Source organism: Rhipicephalus microplus, unplaced genomic scaffold, assembly GCF_043290135.1.
Source record: "Rhipicephalus microplus isolate Deutch F79 unplaced genomic scaffold, USDA_Rmic scaffold_12, whole genome shotgun sequence".
Classification (NCBI taxonomy): Eukaryota; Metazoa; Arthropoda; class Arachnida; order Ixodida; family Ixodidae; genus Rhipicephalus; species Rhipicephalus microplus.
Window position 1 is genome coordinate 44,259,488 of NW_027464585.1, and position 15,425 is coordinate 44,274,912.

General features: G+C 46.5%; 1 long non-coding RNA gene across 2 annotated transcripts in view; it reads right to left on the minus strand.

Annotated features, from left to right (window-relative positions):
* Positions 1-963: 963 nt before the first annotated feature.
* LOC142783841 (uncharacterized) overlaps positions 964-15,425 on the minus strand; it is a 108,769-nt gene continuing 94,307 nt past the window's right edge. For both annotated transcript variants that reach the window (XR_012888511.1, XR_012888512.1), the window contains exon 4: positions 964-1,090. This is a non-coding gene — a long non-coding RNA (uncharacterized LOC142783841). The remainder of the gene's footprint in view (positions 1,091-15,425) is intronic.

Genomic DNA, 15,425 nt, shown 5'->3' on the forward strand with positions numbered 1-15,425 from the left:
AAAAAGGTAAACAGGAAGTCGCCTTGACACCTGCTACAGGAAGCAGATGGCGCTTTGCGCATTCAAGAACTGAAACCGAAATGACAATTTTACAAGCACCTTCGATTGGCCTGTCATTCACGCACGCCAGCCATCAATGCGCGAAACAAACTTTTTCTGCATGAAAAAAAAATGTATTACTGCGTACATACTCCTGGGCTATTTGGCTGAGCTAAATGCACGGAAGGTAAAAAAAAATTATTCACGAAACTTTTCTTCCCTGCTGAGGTGTCATAACATTTTGATCTGTTGAAACCGGCTGCGGATGGATAAATAAATAAGTAAATAAATGAAAAGATCGTTTGATTATGTGACGCCATGCTGGCTGTTGGGCAGTGAGGATTCAGCGCGAAGTTCAAAGGTTTGGTCTTGAACCTTTCTTTTCTTTTTATTAATCAACTTGTGACTGCAAAAACAAATAAAAAGCTTCATTTCGATAGTTTTTCCTGTTGTGAACCATTATCTGCTCTATACTGTTTCCTTACACATAACTGTCTAAGCCATTTCTCACCTCGTGGTCAACTTATCACTAGACACAGTACTTCAATATAGTTCCAGGTTGAAGCTAGTGACCATGAGAAGCTGATATATCAACGTTTCGTGTCACTCTGATGCCCGAGCATTCTTACTGTGAGCTATACGTAAAGTGCATTTGATGTGAATGAAGTGTTTTTCTTCTGGCACCTTTTGGCAGCCCAAGTGTCTCCATCTCTCTTGTGTCAGACACGCTTTCACTCATTCCTTCATCTAGTTGGCGCTAGAACCGTGAACCTGCTTGAAAGCTTATATTGGCTTGCTAGAATATTTGAAACAAAAAAATGAAAAAAAAAGATTGTAGGAATTGATGTATTGTTGGTCACAGGTCCCTTTAGACCACATGGCAGAATGCTGCATTTGCAGTAAATGAGTTGAGGGACTTATGCATTGTTGAAATTTTCTATACTTCTTTATTGCTTCATCCATATGAATCAATCTTGTTTTGCACTGCAGAAACATCACAGCATAAGGGCCAAGGTCATCCGTTATCTTCCAACGGGGCTGCTGTGATGCACTTGCAAAAAAAAAAGTTCAGAACAAGGTATTACTGTAACATTCACTGAAACTGCAAGATGCAAAAATAAAACTTAGCAGAAAGCTAAAAAAGGACATCTTTATTTTAAGGTAATACAGGCATAATAGCGAACATGCAGCTTCCTTAAGCTATGAAATTTCGCCCAGAGTTGTTTCTCCTCACTCCTTTCTCCTTACCTTGTACAAAAACGATCTCACAACAGAACGGCACACAAGCTTTGTCGCATAAGTTCTTTCATGGCATTACTATAAATGTCCTTTAGTTGTCAACTACATCACTCAGGAGAGAATCGATAATAAGATGAGACATTATATTTAAAAAAAGCTGACTAGTAAATGCAAAGCAATAATCTAAAGTAAAATGTGGTGTAAATCTTTTCTTTGTTGCGTTCAGCTGAAATGACATTGGAAGTTCTTTGGAGATGCCGATGTCACGTTGAACTCTCATGCGCTCTTTACAGATGGAAGAGCGTATGAGAGGTAAAGGTGTTTGTTTTACCACTTATGCACTCGAAAGACATGGTTATGTACACTTCATAACATAAATGATGAGACTCAAACACTTTGGCGATAGTCCTCGTCCAAGAACGTACTTGGGAAACAATAATAAAAGCTTTGGTGCCCTACAGCGCAGGATGACACCATGGACAGAACACAAATGACGAGAACAAGTGCTGAACTTTTATGACAACTTTCGTCATGCCATACCAACTAGCCCAAGCTGCCACACTTCTGAACTTTCAACAATGTTTTTTGGGATATAAAATAGCAGATATATTTATACCGCCCTGAGAAGACTGAGGACTACGTGTACCCCACGCACGCAAGTCACAATGCAATGTGCACATCATCGGTGAAGCAACCTAGCCAGCCGGTCTAGCCTGTGTTCGTTCCCGTGGACCGAAGTTCGCTGTCGCATTCAGGGAGTCGAGGCCAACACAGCTTTCTTTGTTATGTAAAGTTTCGCATGAAGCCCCTGCCGATTTGAGTGCATGTTGTATTTCAGGAGGTGGGAGCCTCCTTAACAGCTGCAAGAACTTAAAACCCGGCCCACCCTTTAGACTAGCGGCTTTTTTTCTATGCGACCACTGCATCCACATTCTCCTGGTCGATAAGAGAGGTGGTTTCACGATTCTACTGAGCAAACATATTCTTAAATCAATGTCAAGAGAAGCGATATCTACAGTCAATTCACACTCCAATATTTCATTGAGTAAACAGAAGTCTATTGCAAAAAGTGTGAGAAGCTTAACCTTTCTGGTGGTTAAGGCGATCGATAATAGCAAAAAAATTTTTTCAAATGTCTTCTTGGAGCGAAAATTCACAAGGTCGACGTACCTTTTTGGACCATTGTCTACGAATCTGAATCAGTGCAAGCTCAGGCTTTTAGTGATAGATGACCCTTTTATTGAGACTAAATCTAACCAGGCTTTAGATGTCTTAGACACTTTCACTGACATGTGCTGTCAGGATTTATCGATTGACATTAAAGATCTTTTTTATTCCTTGCATGATAACCTTGTGTTGAGCATTCTATTGACAAACACAGTTCCGTTGCTTTTCACAACTGTGTGGGGATCTCTGCTGGTGGTTTCTTAGAATGTTTAGGCTTTTATTAGCCGTCTACTTACGTAATGTTTGAAAGGATCCCACACCACCAGAAGCAAGGCGTATGCTTTTGTTCTTGAATCGCCCGGTTATTAGAGACCTAGTTCTTGCTCACTTCAATCGTCAGATCGACTACTAGCTCACCAATGAAAATGTTCTTAGCATATTCTGATCTGTTGACAATTACCTAACTGTTTTAAGTTGCGGTCGTACGACTTAGAAATTACGACTTAGAAATACAAAGAAAAGTGCTACTTGATGTGTTTTTTGGTGTGATGAGCTCATTTAGACTAACCGATGAACTCCCAGCAAATGGCCAAATTAGATATTTAGATATCCTGTTTTGGTTTAGATGTGTTAGCGTCTGCTGGTGCTATAAACCATGTACTACCTTTCACTACTACTACCTTTCAAGTCCGCCCACTCTAAGCTCGTCAAACAAGCTATTGCCACGTTCTGCCTCAAGAGTGCTCCGGGAACATCTTGCCCACACTGTACTTCTGAAGCATTTGAGCGTCAAGCTACAAGGCTGTCAGGTGCTGGGCATCTCCAGCCACCCCACATTTCAGTTGCAGACAGCCTGCTCAAGAAGGCGCGCCACCACCCACAAAATTGTGAAGCCATCGCACAGTGCTGGCAGAAGGTAGCATTGATACTTTATATGCACAAGCTGTCGCCCAACTTGAAAAAGGTGGCCCAGCATTAAGACGCGGAAATATTTTCCGTACCAAACAAGCTGTCTAAGCTCTGCAGATTGAACGACCTGGAGACAAAAATGAAACAGGTACGTGGCACAAAGAACAGGACGCCCTTTGCTGATTGTGCAGAAGGGGTAGAGTACGAAATTCCTTTAAAGTGAGGTAAAGTGTGCAATGACCAAACCGGGCGTTGCATAAGTGATAGGCTAAGAGAGCATGCAAACAATGTGAAAATGCGCATGAATGAAAAGATTTGGAAGGTTTCCTAGCTGGCCATAGTATAACCTGCCAGAATTGCTCTCCCAATCAGAGGTCGTCATTTGTGTTCTGTCTATTGTGTGTTTCCTGCACTGTAGCGCACCAGAATATTGTGCCGACAAGCCCAACTCACCGCTTTGATAATGAAAGGCTATATTGCAGCTGTCCCACTTGATTTTTGGTTGGAGTTTTGTAAGGTTAATTAAAATGCTATATTCTTAGTTTAGTACAGCAGTTTACTTCAAACGGTTTACCGAGTAGATTCTATGAAAGAATCCGATTTAAGCTGAAAGTAAACAAAACTCGAGAAGCAAAAGCTTGCTAGTGTCTCTTGCAAGCTTAGGTGTAAAAGGACCAGGATGGGATGCCACAGATGTTAGCTGAACAAGCTTGCATACCTTGGGCTGTACTTAGAATAGAGCGAACATGTATATAACTGAAGTGTTTTTCAGAGCTAAGCTTTGCAAGATCGGTGGCTATGGGGATGTCAGCTCGACTGAATAGTTGCTTACAAATTCATCCCATGGCACGAAAGGCATTTGAACGTGTTGTTTTTCATCAGCACAACCACAATCACTATATACGCATGTACTACAAACATACGGCGTTTACAATAAAACGCACGGCCGCCACGTAACGTGCAGCCAGCTCTGACCCTGATACCAAAAAATGCGTGACGCAGCAGTCGCACGACATCAGGCCAGCAGTGATGCTGCGGAATTCATTTGTCAATGACATGAACGGCAGCGATGTATATGCAATCAGTCAGCGGTTCTAACAGCGACGACCTCGCACCAGTAGGAGAAAATTATGTCAGTAACGTTATGTAGACAAGAGAATACTATTTTACTTATAGAACAGCTATGCAATATGTTACTGGTGATTTCAAGTGTTTTTCCAAGCATTTCTTTTAGTAGTCAGTTTATGCATACCTCATCTAGTGCACATCAAGCACAACAGGTAACTAGTACACATAACAAGCACAGCGCCTGACTATGAGGTGAATGTCGTCTCGACCAGCTTGTTTACTGACACGATGCAATATGTAAACGCCAAACAAGCTCGACATTGCTAAAAAGGTTGCCGCCGACATATTTTGATTTTTAAAGCTTTGTCAGTGTTGTATTATAGTCGAGGTCATCACGAACGAACGATTGAACAGTTTTCAAGGACGTTGCCGTTGAACGCGTAGTTTCAGTAATAAAGAATACCCCTTTCACACGATGAACATTGATACGAGCTGCGGTGCAACTGCGAATGCAAAAGCAGCTGAGCACCCCAAAGATGTAAACACGTAAAAATAAGCACGTTAGTGGGCACCCTGCATTAATAAACAAGTGTAAAATAGTTAAAGGATGTGACAGCCAAGTCCACGCCACTTATTATTCCGAAGAAACGCAGAATCGTGATAGCATGTACAGCCTGTTTGCCTTCAGAAAATATTTCACGACAGCACATACTTTCTTTTCATGGTCAGTCGTAGGAGCGGCTATGCTAACGTGCTCTAGAAATTCACAGCATACACGTTAGTTTGCTATGAAAAAAGAGAGCACATCGATACACAAAGAGGGACGCAGCAGTCGGATGGAGAGCCATAAAACCGGAAGCCAGTGCAGACTGCGTGCATCCCATAAGCCTTTGCGAGTTTACACCTCACCTCACCTTCTACCCTCAATTGCCAACAAGTCAGACCATTAATCTTTTCAAGTGTTCTTGCATAACATTCTATAACATAAATATATTAACCACTGTCCTCTGTACAATGTTTGGCATTGAGAGTATAATTTAAATAAACTATTTATGTTTAGGCACTTCGGTGATGCAGTCAAATTAAAATTTCATTTGCACTTGTTTGCAGGGGCATACAAAAATTATTGAGCAAACCTCAATTAGAGTGAATTGTTTTAAGCAAAAAAATTTTTATGTTGAACATTGGCTACGTCCTCAGTTGTCAGTTCCTAAGCACGCTTAGCTGTACCACGTGCTTTTTGGGGGCAACGGAAAGAAGCAGTGATCATGCGTATGGTAAGATCATATGCTCCTTTTTGTATTTCCACAGTTTGACAAGCATTTATCGGCTTTCTGCAGTATACCACCAATACACCAAGTTTAAAATGGTTGTAACTAAAGTGCATAAACACTGGGGATACACCTTTTACTTTTTTTTTGTTGTTTGCAGCTCCTCTAAATGTGACTTGCACGGTTCATGAACGTAGCGTGTGTTAGCGCAGTAGATAAAAGAAAGGGACATGACACAGACGTAGAGATAGACACGACACGTCTGTGTCGTGTCCCTTTCTTTTATGTACTGCGCTAACACACGCTACTTTCATGGATGATCTACTAGCCCGATCAGCAACCCTTCTGCACAGATCATGTCTTGGAGCTGTCTGCTGCTTCAGTTTCCCACACTTGGATCTTAAGCAAAGGTCAACTTTGCTCGGAAGACCGCAGCGCCGATTGAGAGCACCATTTCCGCAGGTTGTCCTTTGACCACATCTCTTGAAAGCCTTGCGTAACATAAGCATTGTGAAGGCTGAGCACATCGCTTTCTCGTCATACTTTACATTGAGAGCCTGCCAAAAAAAAACAGAGCGATAAATATTCAAAAGGACGGTGCCACCTTACTCTCACTCCTCAAGACAGTACATTTAAAACGCAAGATAACAAAAATAAAGCGATTGGGGACAGATTCATTTCTAGAATATGAAAAACCAGTTAAAGATCAATTTTCCACTCGCAAAAATAAATAAAAAATGTTTAACCCTTTTATTGTGAAAAATGTGTGGCGCACGACAAACACGTGGACTAAATAAGACAACAGGACGATGTGCAGGACAGTAAATCATCCAGTCATCTTTCTTATTGCCTTTTTTGTACGCCACACATTTTCATAATATATCACCACCAACAAGTCTATTCTAACGACCTGTCAATTTAACCCTACATAGTTTTTTTTCTAAAACCAATGTAGGGTTAATTCGACCCCCCTGCCCAGCCTGGTGTTTTCCTGCCAGAAGCAGCTAAAGCGCGTTTTCAATGTGGAGCATTTCTTAGTCGCACGATGTCTTTCTTCGGCGACGGTTCGCGTCACGTGCCAGCCCAAGAAGACACCCGCAACTGTCGCTCCCCTCACCCTGTCCTGCCTCGCAAGGCCAATGCAGGCAGCGCCTGCTAGTAAAAAAAAAACGAATGCTCGCCCTCTTGATCATGCGTTCGGATTTCAGTCAAGTGCATCTTGGCTTTTGCTTGACGTTGAAGGCAACAATTCTCTTAATCGACGTAGCGCGTTTTGAAACATAGGACAAGGGAAGGGACAGAAGGGAGCGCTTACTTCAAACAAAACTTTATTTCGAGGAGCGTACATATATATGCTCATGAAATTCGAAAACAACAGACAAACAGATGAAAAACCCTCTATTGCCATGCGCTAAAAACTTATGATCTCAAAAACGAAAATTATTTTTCACAAAGACCGAGAGAAGGATTGCTGACGCAGTTCAGCCCTAATCTACTGATCCTTTCTGCTTCAATAATCTGCCTTGTCACATTATTTCTGTTTTTTCCTATGATTACCGTACCATGAAAAAGTGGTTTGCAGCCACACGTGCTGCAATGTAGTGCCAAAAAAACATCTCGACCATTTTTTACGTTGCAAGCGTGTTCGCGGAGCCGGTCATTAATACACCTACCAGTTTGTCCTATGTAGTGTTTACCGCATGAAAGAGGTATTTGATAAATTACAAATTGCGCGCATGTGACAAACAGTGTTAAGTGCTTTTTAGAGCATCCCAGTTTAGCATGTGAAACAACTTTTATAGACAAGTACGAGATCTTTTTCGGGGCAGAAAACACCACCTTTACATTGGCCTGCTCTCCAATCTTTTTCAAGTTGTGCGAGATTTCATGCAGATAAGGCACTACGGCATTCGTTGCCTCACAAATCAATTCTTAGTTGTGTAGAAGAGAGCATTGACAAGCTTGGTAGCATAACATTTCAGAATAGTGCTGGTATATCGTCTGATTTGGGCGCACGTTAAAGAACCCCAGGTGGTCGAAATTTCCGGAGCCCTCCACTACGGCGTCTCTCATAATCATATGGTGGTTTTGGGACGTTAAACCCCACAAATCAATCAAATCTGGTATATTGTATAGTAGCTTTTTAGAACTTTTATCCTTTTATTTGCAATCTAATTTTATTCAATGGATTGGGAAGCCCCATCTTTAAAAGGAGGGCATTTGTATTGGATCATGTATTGCTCCAATCTTAAGTAATTTGTTTTTGGCCAAGATCGACAGAACAGTTTCCGGTGACCTTAGTGACAACCGAATCATGCGCATCTTTAGATTTGTTGACAACTTCCTCATTCTTCTTGACTGTGATCCCAGTTTTTGTGCCCTAGATATCCTCAACTTCATCAAGGAGCGGTTTAGTCTCCTTGTTTTAACCCAAGAGTTGCCTGTTAATAACACTCTCAGATTTTTAGATATCGCTCTCACGTTTCACCTAGACCACATTTGTTGGATTTACAAACCAAGGAGTAACAAACCCTTGCTTTCGTACCGTTCCGCCCATACTAAGCTCGTAAAACGAGGCATTGTACACATGTGCTTTAGTAATGCCTTGCAGAAGTCTTGTCCACATCTGATGGCAGCTAGTTTCAATGAACAAGCAGAACGACTTCTGGACGCTGGCTGCCCCTCTCACGTACAGGTTTCCGTCGCGGGAATTCTGGTCAAGAAGCTTCAGTCCTTGCATCAAGGTCTCCCTCATGTTGAGCCAGTGAGACGTCAGAAGCTGGCCGTAGTGCCTTATCTGCATGGAATCTCCCACAACTTGAAAAAGGTTGGAGAGCGGGCCAATGTAAAGGTGGTGTTTTCTGCCCCGAAAAAACTCTCGTACTTGTGTATGAAAGTTGTTTCACATGCTAAACCGGGATGCTCTAAAAAGCACTTAACACTGTTTGTCACATGCGCGCAATTTGTAATCTATCAGATACCTCTTTCATGCGGTAAACACTACATAGGACAAACTGGCAGGTGTATTAATGACCGGCTCCGCGAACACGCTTGCAACGTAAAAAATGGTCGAGATGGTTTTTGGCACTACATTGCAGCACGTGTGGCTGCAAACCACTTTTTCATGGGACGGTAATCATAGGAAAAAACAGAAATAAAGTGACAAGGCAGATTACTGAAGCAGAAAGGATCAGTAGATTAGGGCTGAACTGCGCCAGCAATCCTTCCCTGGGTCTTTGTGAAAAATAATTGTTGTGTTTGAGACCATAAGCTTTTAGCGCATGGCAATAGAGGGTTTTTCATCGGTTTGTTTGTTGTTTTCGAATTTCATGAGCATATATATGTACGCTCCTCGAAATAAAGTTTTGTTGGAAGTAAGCGCTCCCTTCTGTCCCTTCCCTTGTCCTATGTTTCAAAACGCGCTACGTCGATTAAGCATGTCTTACCAACATGCCCAACTTTATACTCTAGTCAACAATTCTCCCTTATTCTATAAAGAAGAATAATAAAGACGACATAAGAAGGACAAATGGACGGGGGCCGGGCATGTAGCACGTGAAGAGGATAACCGCTGGTCATTAAGGGTAACTGACTAGATTTACAGAGAAGGCAAACACACGAAGAGACAAAAGGTTAGTAAAAAGTTCGCAGGTATAACGTGGCAGCAGAAAGCACGACAGCGGGTTGATTGGCGGATCATGGGAGAGACCTCAGCCCAGCAGTGGTAGTAGTCAGCATGGTGAAGATTATGAAGAATTCAGCATTCCAAAACCATACCCAATTATGCAACATTCATGTGATATCCCCCCCCCCCACCCCTGCCACTCTGCGATGCATTTACTTCAGTTCTCCCCCTGGGAAGATGCGGGCGGAATGGAACATTCATGTGATATCCCCTCCCCGCCTGCCACTCTGCGATGCATTTACTTGAGTTCTCCCCCTGGGAAGATGCGGGCGCAATGGAATGGAATGAAGAAACTTTATTTTAGTGCTGCAGGACGCGCTCAGCACGTAGCGGTCGTCTCCCACGTAGGGACCAACAGGGAGTACCTGGCGGCCGCTTCGTGGGCCTGCTGGACGGCCCATTGCTGGTCGGCGAGAAGTGAGCTCCTGAGGGACCTCTCCCACTTGCTTGAGGTAGAGTCGGGAGGAGTTGTTCTACACTCCCAGAGCATGTGTGCGAGTGTCGCTGTGTGTCCACATGATGGGCATGTGTCGCTGGGGTATGCATGAGAATAATAAACGTGAAGCGTGGCAAGGTTTGGGTACGCGTGTGTCTGTAATAGGCGTAGGGTTAATGCCTGTGGTCGGTTAAGTTTCGGATGTGGGGGTGGAAAAATGCGGCGTTCCAGGTAAAAGTGCTTTGTTATTTCATTGTACGTAATTGGTGCATCCCGATTGGTATCTAACTCAGCAAGATGGGGTTGCCCTGTGGCAGTTCGGTCGGTAAGTGCGCGTGCTGCATCATGGGTGATCTAGTTGAGGTTGGATAGGGCACCCGGCACCTGGCCGAGATGGGCAGGGAACCAGATGTCAGTATGGTGCTTCAGGGCACTCGGGTCTGCTTTGAGCAGGATACGTAGCGCCTGGTCGGAGATGACTCCGCGTTCGAAGGCTTTGATGGCCGGCCTGGAGTCACTGTAGATAAATTCCCGTTTGCTGTCGAGCATAGCTATAGCTATAGCTATTTGCTCCGCTACTTCGGGGTTTCGGGTGAGGATTGTGGCAGAGTTAGGAGTCTGCTGCGCGGATGATACCGCGATCGCGGCGAAGGCTCGGTTGTTGTGATAGGCAGCGGCGTCCACGAACGAGACGTTGTCCGCTTCCATGTGTATGCGCTTGAGAATGATGGTCGCCCACGCAAGGCGCCTGCCTCTGTTGTATTCGGGGTGTACATTTCGTGGAATGGGAGCGATCGTGATAAGGTCATAAATTTCACGGGGTATCGGGGTCAACTCGGGGGGGTCCTTGGCCATCGAGGAGAAGAAGCCGAGCTCGCGCAGAATATGGCGGCCCGCCTTGGTGGGGGTGAATCGGGTCAATTGCACGCGTTCCTGAGCTTCGGCGATCTCTTCTAGCGTGTTATGCACGTCAAGCTCGAGGAGTTTGTACGTTGTAGTGGTGATAGGGAGGCCAAGGGCTCGTTTGACCACATTGCAAACAAGCGCATTGAGTTGATCGCACTCAGCACGTAGCTATTTGTGTATAGCGGCAACGTAAGCAAAATGGCACAAAACAAACGCGTGTACGAGACGCAGCAGGTTGTCTTCTTTGAGGCCATGGTGCCTGTTGGTTGCTCTATGTACTAGTCATATGGCATTGTCAGTCTTAGTCCTGAGCTTGTGTACTGTTTGAGTGTTGGTTCCGTGGGACTCGATGATCATGCCGAGGACCTTGATGGTGTCTACCCTGGGTACAGTACGACCATCTCTGGTGTGGAGGGTGATATTACGTTCCGCCGGATTTTTCCACCATTTGGGCTTGACACCCCGGCGTTTGGGCAAATATATCAACAGCTCCGACATCGCGGGTGAGCACCTGAGACCGGTGTGGTCGAGGTAGGACTCGGCGGTGTCGATAGCCTCTTGCAGGGCGGACTCAATGAAGTTCCGACCCTGTGGAGCCCCATATGGTTACATCATTCACATAGATAGTGTGATTTAGCCCGTAGATTTTCGAAAGTCGTTCGGAAAGCCCGATCATCACAAGGTTGAAGAGCGTGGGCGAGAGGACGGATCCCTGAGGAGTGTCCCACTGTCCGAGCTCCACTTCTTCCGACACTAGGTCTCCTACGCGGAGGACGGCTCTGCGTCGAGTGAGAAAAGAGTGGATAAAGTAGTCAAATCGATTACTTAGGCTGAGGGCTGCGATCGCTTTCAAGATTCACGAGTGCGTTATTGTATCGAAGGCATTTTCTAAATCGAGACCAAGTATTGCACGAGTATGCCGTGTGTTTCCGCCATCTAGAATTTGATGCTTTAGGAGTAACATGACGTCTTGAGTGGACAACCCTGGTCGGAAGCCAATCATGTGGCGCGGGATGCAGTCGTTATCTTCGAGGTATCGACTAACCCTGTTGAGGACGACGTGCTCAGTCACTTTGACCACACACGACGTGAGAGATATGGGGCGTAGGTTATCTAGGCTCGGCGCCTTTCCTGGTTTGGGTATGAGAATCGTGTGAGCTAGTTTTCAGGCATCGGGTGTCTCACCCTTTTTCCATATTTCGTTGATAGTGTCGGTGAGTTAGGTGACGGAGGGATCGTCCAGGTTGCGTAGGAGCTTTTTGGTGATGCCGTTGGGGCCAGGGGCTGAGTGCAATTGAGCTCATGGAGAGCTCGGCGCACATCTTCAATAGAAAAGTTGGCGTCTAAGTTGGCGTTGTCGCTGCCAGAGTAATCGGGGTAGGGGTCACAGGGCCCGTGGAAAGTGGGAGATAATTTTCCACGGGGTTCTTGACAACATCTTTTGGTGACACTGGCCGTTTAGCTTGAAGAAGTATCTTCACGATCGAGTGACACTGATTTGTGCGGGTGTTGGTTTCATTGAGGAGGTGTTTGAGTAAGTTCGACGTTTTGCCATTACGAACCTGACCATCACTCGAGTTAGAAATTTCGTCCCACTGCTGTTTTGAAAGGGTGCGGCAGTGATCCATCATGGTCTTGTTCAGCTGAGATATGCGTTTGCGTAACCTCCGATTAGAGCGCTGGCCCTTCCACCGGGTCAATAGAGACTGTTTGGCCTCAAGTGGGCGAGACGACTGTTCATCTTTTCGGTTGTAAGGTCTGTACTGATAGTTTTGGTTGCCTTGTTTACATCAGCTTTGAGGTGGGCCGTCCACGTCTCGAGGCTCGGTGGGGTATCCAGTGGAGGTTCTTCTGCGCGGGTCTTACGAAGGAGGTCCCAGTCAACCCACGTGTACGACTTGGTGTTGCTGCTTACTGTGGGGAGGCGTACGGCCAATATGAAGTGGTCGCTACCGAGATCTACCGCGAGGTTGGACCAGCGGGCGTCGGCGATATTCTTGACGAAGCAGAGATCCGGTGTAGTGTCTCTTTGCGTGGACGTACCGGTGCGAGTGGGGAAGGACTTGTCCGTAATGAGAATAAGGCCCATGTCATTCGTATTTTTCCAAAGCTCTTTACCTTTGGGTGTGTCGTACGTGTAGCCCCAGGCTCTATGCGCGGCGTTAAAATTTCCCGCAATCACTAGCGGGTTAGGCCCTGCGAGACAGACAGCTTTCTGGAACAAGCGTGTGAAACTTTGTCTATGGTCGCTGAGACTACTGTATACATTTAAAATGTACACGCTTTGTTGTGATATGTTGCCAAAGAGAATTTCGACCATAACAAGCTCAATTTCGGACACATTGAGACTGTGCGCTGGGCAGGTAATCTTGTTAGCGACCAGGGTGGCGGTACCGCGTCCTCTCGAGGAGCCGGGCAACCACTGGAATCCGGAAAACGTGGCGGTTGGTTCTACAGTCTCTTGTAATAGCATGATGTGAGGTTTGGCTTCGTGGCTACGGAGGTATTGCTGCAGGAAATCTTTCTTGTGGACGAAACTCCTGCAGTTCCATTGCCAGATTTGCAACTCGTCAATTGGCCTGGCCATCTTGAAGCATGTAGGAGTCAGCCTGAGCACCCGGCGGGTGCATAAGGGCCGCGTGAAGTGGTGGACTGGGCACGGCTGTACGTTGCGACAACGGCTTACCCGCGGCAACGGCAGGGGTGACGACGTGATTGAGATATTGCTCCACTTGGCCCAACCGATTACCGTGTGCCGCGAGGGTAGACTGCACGAGAGCCATGCTTTCGCCAAGAAAGCGAAGGCTTTCTTTAATCGCCGATATCGTGCTCTTAATGTCGTCTAACTCTGCCTTTAAAGCTGGCTGGTCGTGGGCGACCGCGCGTTTCTTGGGTGCGCTCTCGCCGTCGTCATTACCGGCGCCTACGGGTTGCGGCTGCTACGGGGTGTCTGCATTGTCGTCGTTGTCAGTTGTGGGCGTAGCAGCGCGTGCGTTTCTGTCAGTTTTCAGTTCGGCAATTGCGACTGTGAGTTTGCGTATTGTTTCTTTCATCATCGCATTTTCGTGCTTTAAGATCGCTATCTCATGTGTGGTGTGTGTATCATGCTCTGGGAGTGAACCCGACCCTACCTGTGATGTATTGTGTCCTTTTCCCCGGACGGCGTCCGCCCAAGTGAGAGTTCCCCGCTTATTCTTGTTGGCGCTGCCTGGCGATGGTGGTGCCGATGGGCTCGGTGATCGTTGACGCGAGACCCCGGTGAGACTGGGGTGAGGCCTGGAACCGGCGTGAGGCCCGGAACCAGAGTGGGAGCCAGAGTGTGACCTGGAGCGTGACCCGGGCCGGGAACCTGAACAGAAACCGTGACGTGAACCGGAACAGGACCTGGAGTAGCCTAGCGATGTAGATCTGGTTGGGGGTCCCACTTCGCGCGCTGCGGGCATGGGTCCGAGGGTGGCTCCGGCACCTCGATACACGCATGGTGCGGTTCCTGGGACGACTCCGGGATCGGCTGCCATTGAATCGACCGTCTGTAGAAAGCTAAGAGGCTTGGTCGTCGTCAGTGATTGCGTTAAACTCGTTCATTGCTTCGTGACTGTTGTGTCGCGTAGAGTGTGCTCGCTCCCATCGTCGTCGGTGCACCACGTATGGAATGTTGTAGCGTTTTTTTACATTCTTTGTCGGCAGTGAGGTGGGCTCCTCCACAAAGCTTGCATGTTGGTGTACAGTGGTGTTCTTTTCGGGGTTCGGCACGCTGCAGCCTCTGCAGATAACGTCTTAAGGGTTTTAGGGCACACGTCCGCTCGATGGTCAAAAGACCGCCGGCGTAGCAAATATCTATCTGTCTACAGTATAGTGGACATTGATGTAGCACCGATCCGTATCGCACAAAATTGGGCACGCGTTGTCCATCGAAGGCCACGATTACTGCGGTGGTACTTCCGATGCGCTTGGCAGCCAAAGCTAGTGGATTGCGGTCGTTGACAATCTTCGCATCAATGTCCGCCGAACCGTCTTGCACGGGAATCCCTCGAATGACGCCTTTGCATGTAGAATGTGGTGCCACTTCGTAGGCACTAACTTCATAGGTCTTGTCAGCGATGCGGATTTCTTTAACGCGCACGTAGCGATTAGCATTTTCTCTCTTCGGCGTGCTTGCTACTAAACTATTCTGTTTAATGTTGGGGCAGAGCGTGTCTGCTTGCTGTTCCAAATGGATAATACCTGCCGAAGTTGAAATGGCTTCAGCGATTGTCGTCGGGCCAACCCTAGCGATGTTAAAACCCCTTCTGGGCCTAATGATAATGCGGATGTCGTTCTTTGGTAGTTGAGGCATTCGGCTTGCTCGAATAATTTTGTTCTTCACATTTTCTCTATTGCGGGGCTTGTGCTCGTTGCGTTTCGAAGCGCTATATGACAGCACACGTTTGGAGCCTTCATTTTGGGTTCGGCGACACGAGGCGGTCTGCCAGCCTTGGCCTGGCGTGATTTCCTTCGGGTCGATGTTTTCCCTTGTCACTTGGTACTCCATCGCTCGGTGAGACAGTGCAGCTACGGGGCGCGCGAGCGAGCACGCGCCATGTTAGAGCGAAGAAGACATTCGTCAGGGCTAGCTGTCGGCGGGCGAGCGACGATGGTGGAGGCGAAATAAAATGCAAGAAGCAAGCACTCACTGCGCCCAAATGGTGTCGACAGAGTCCTTGTG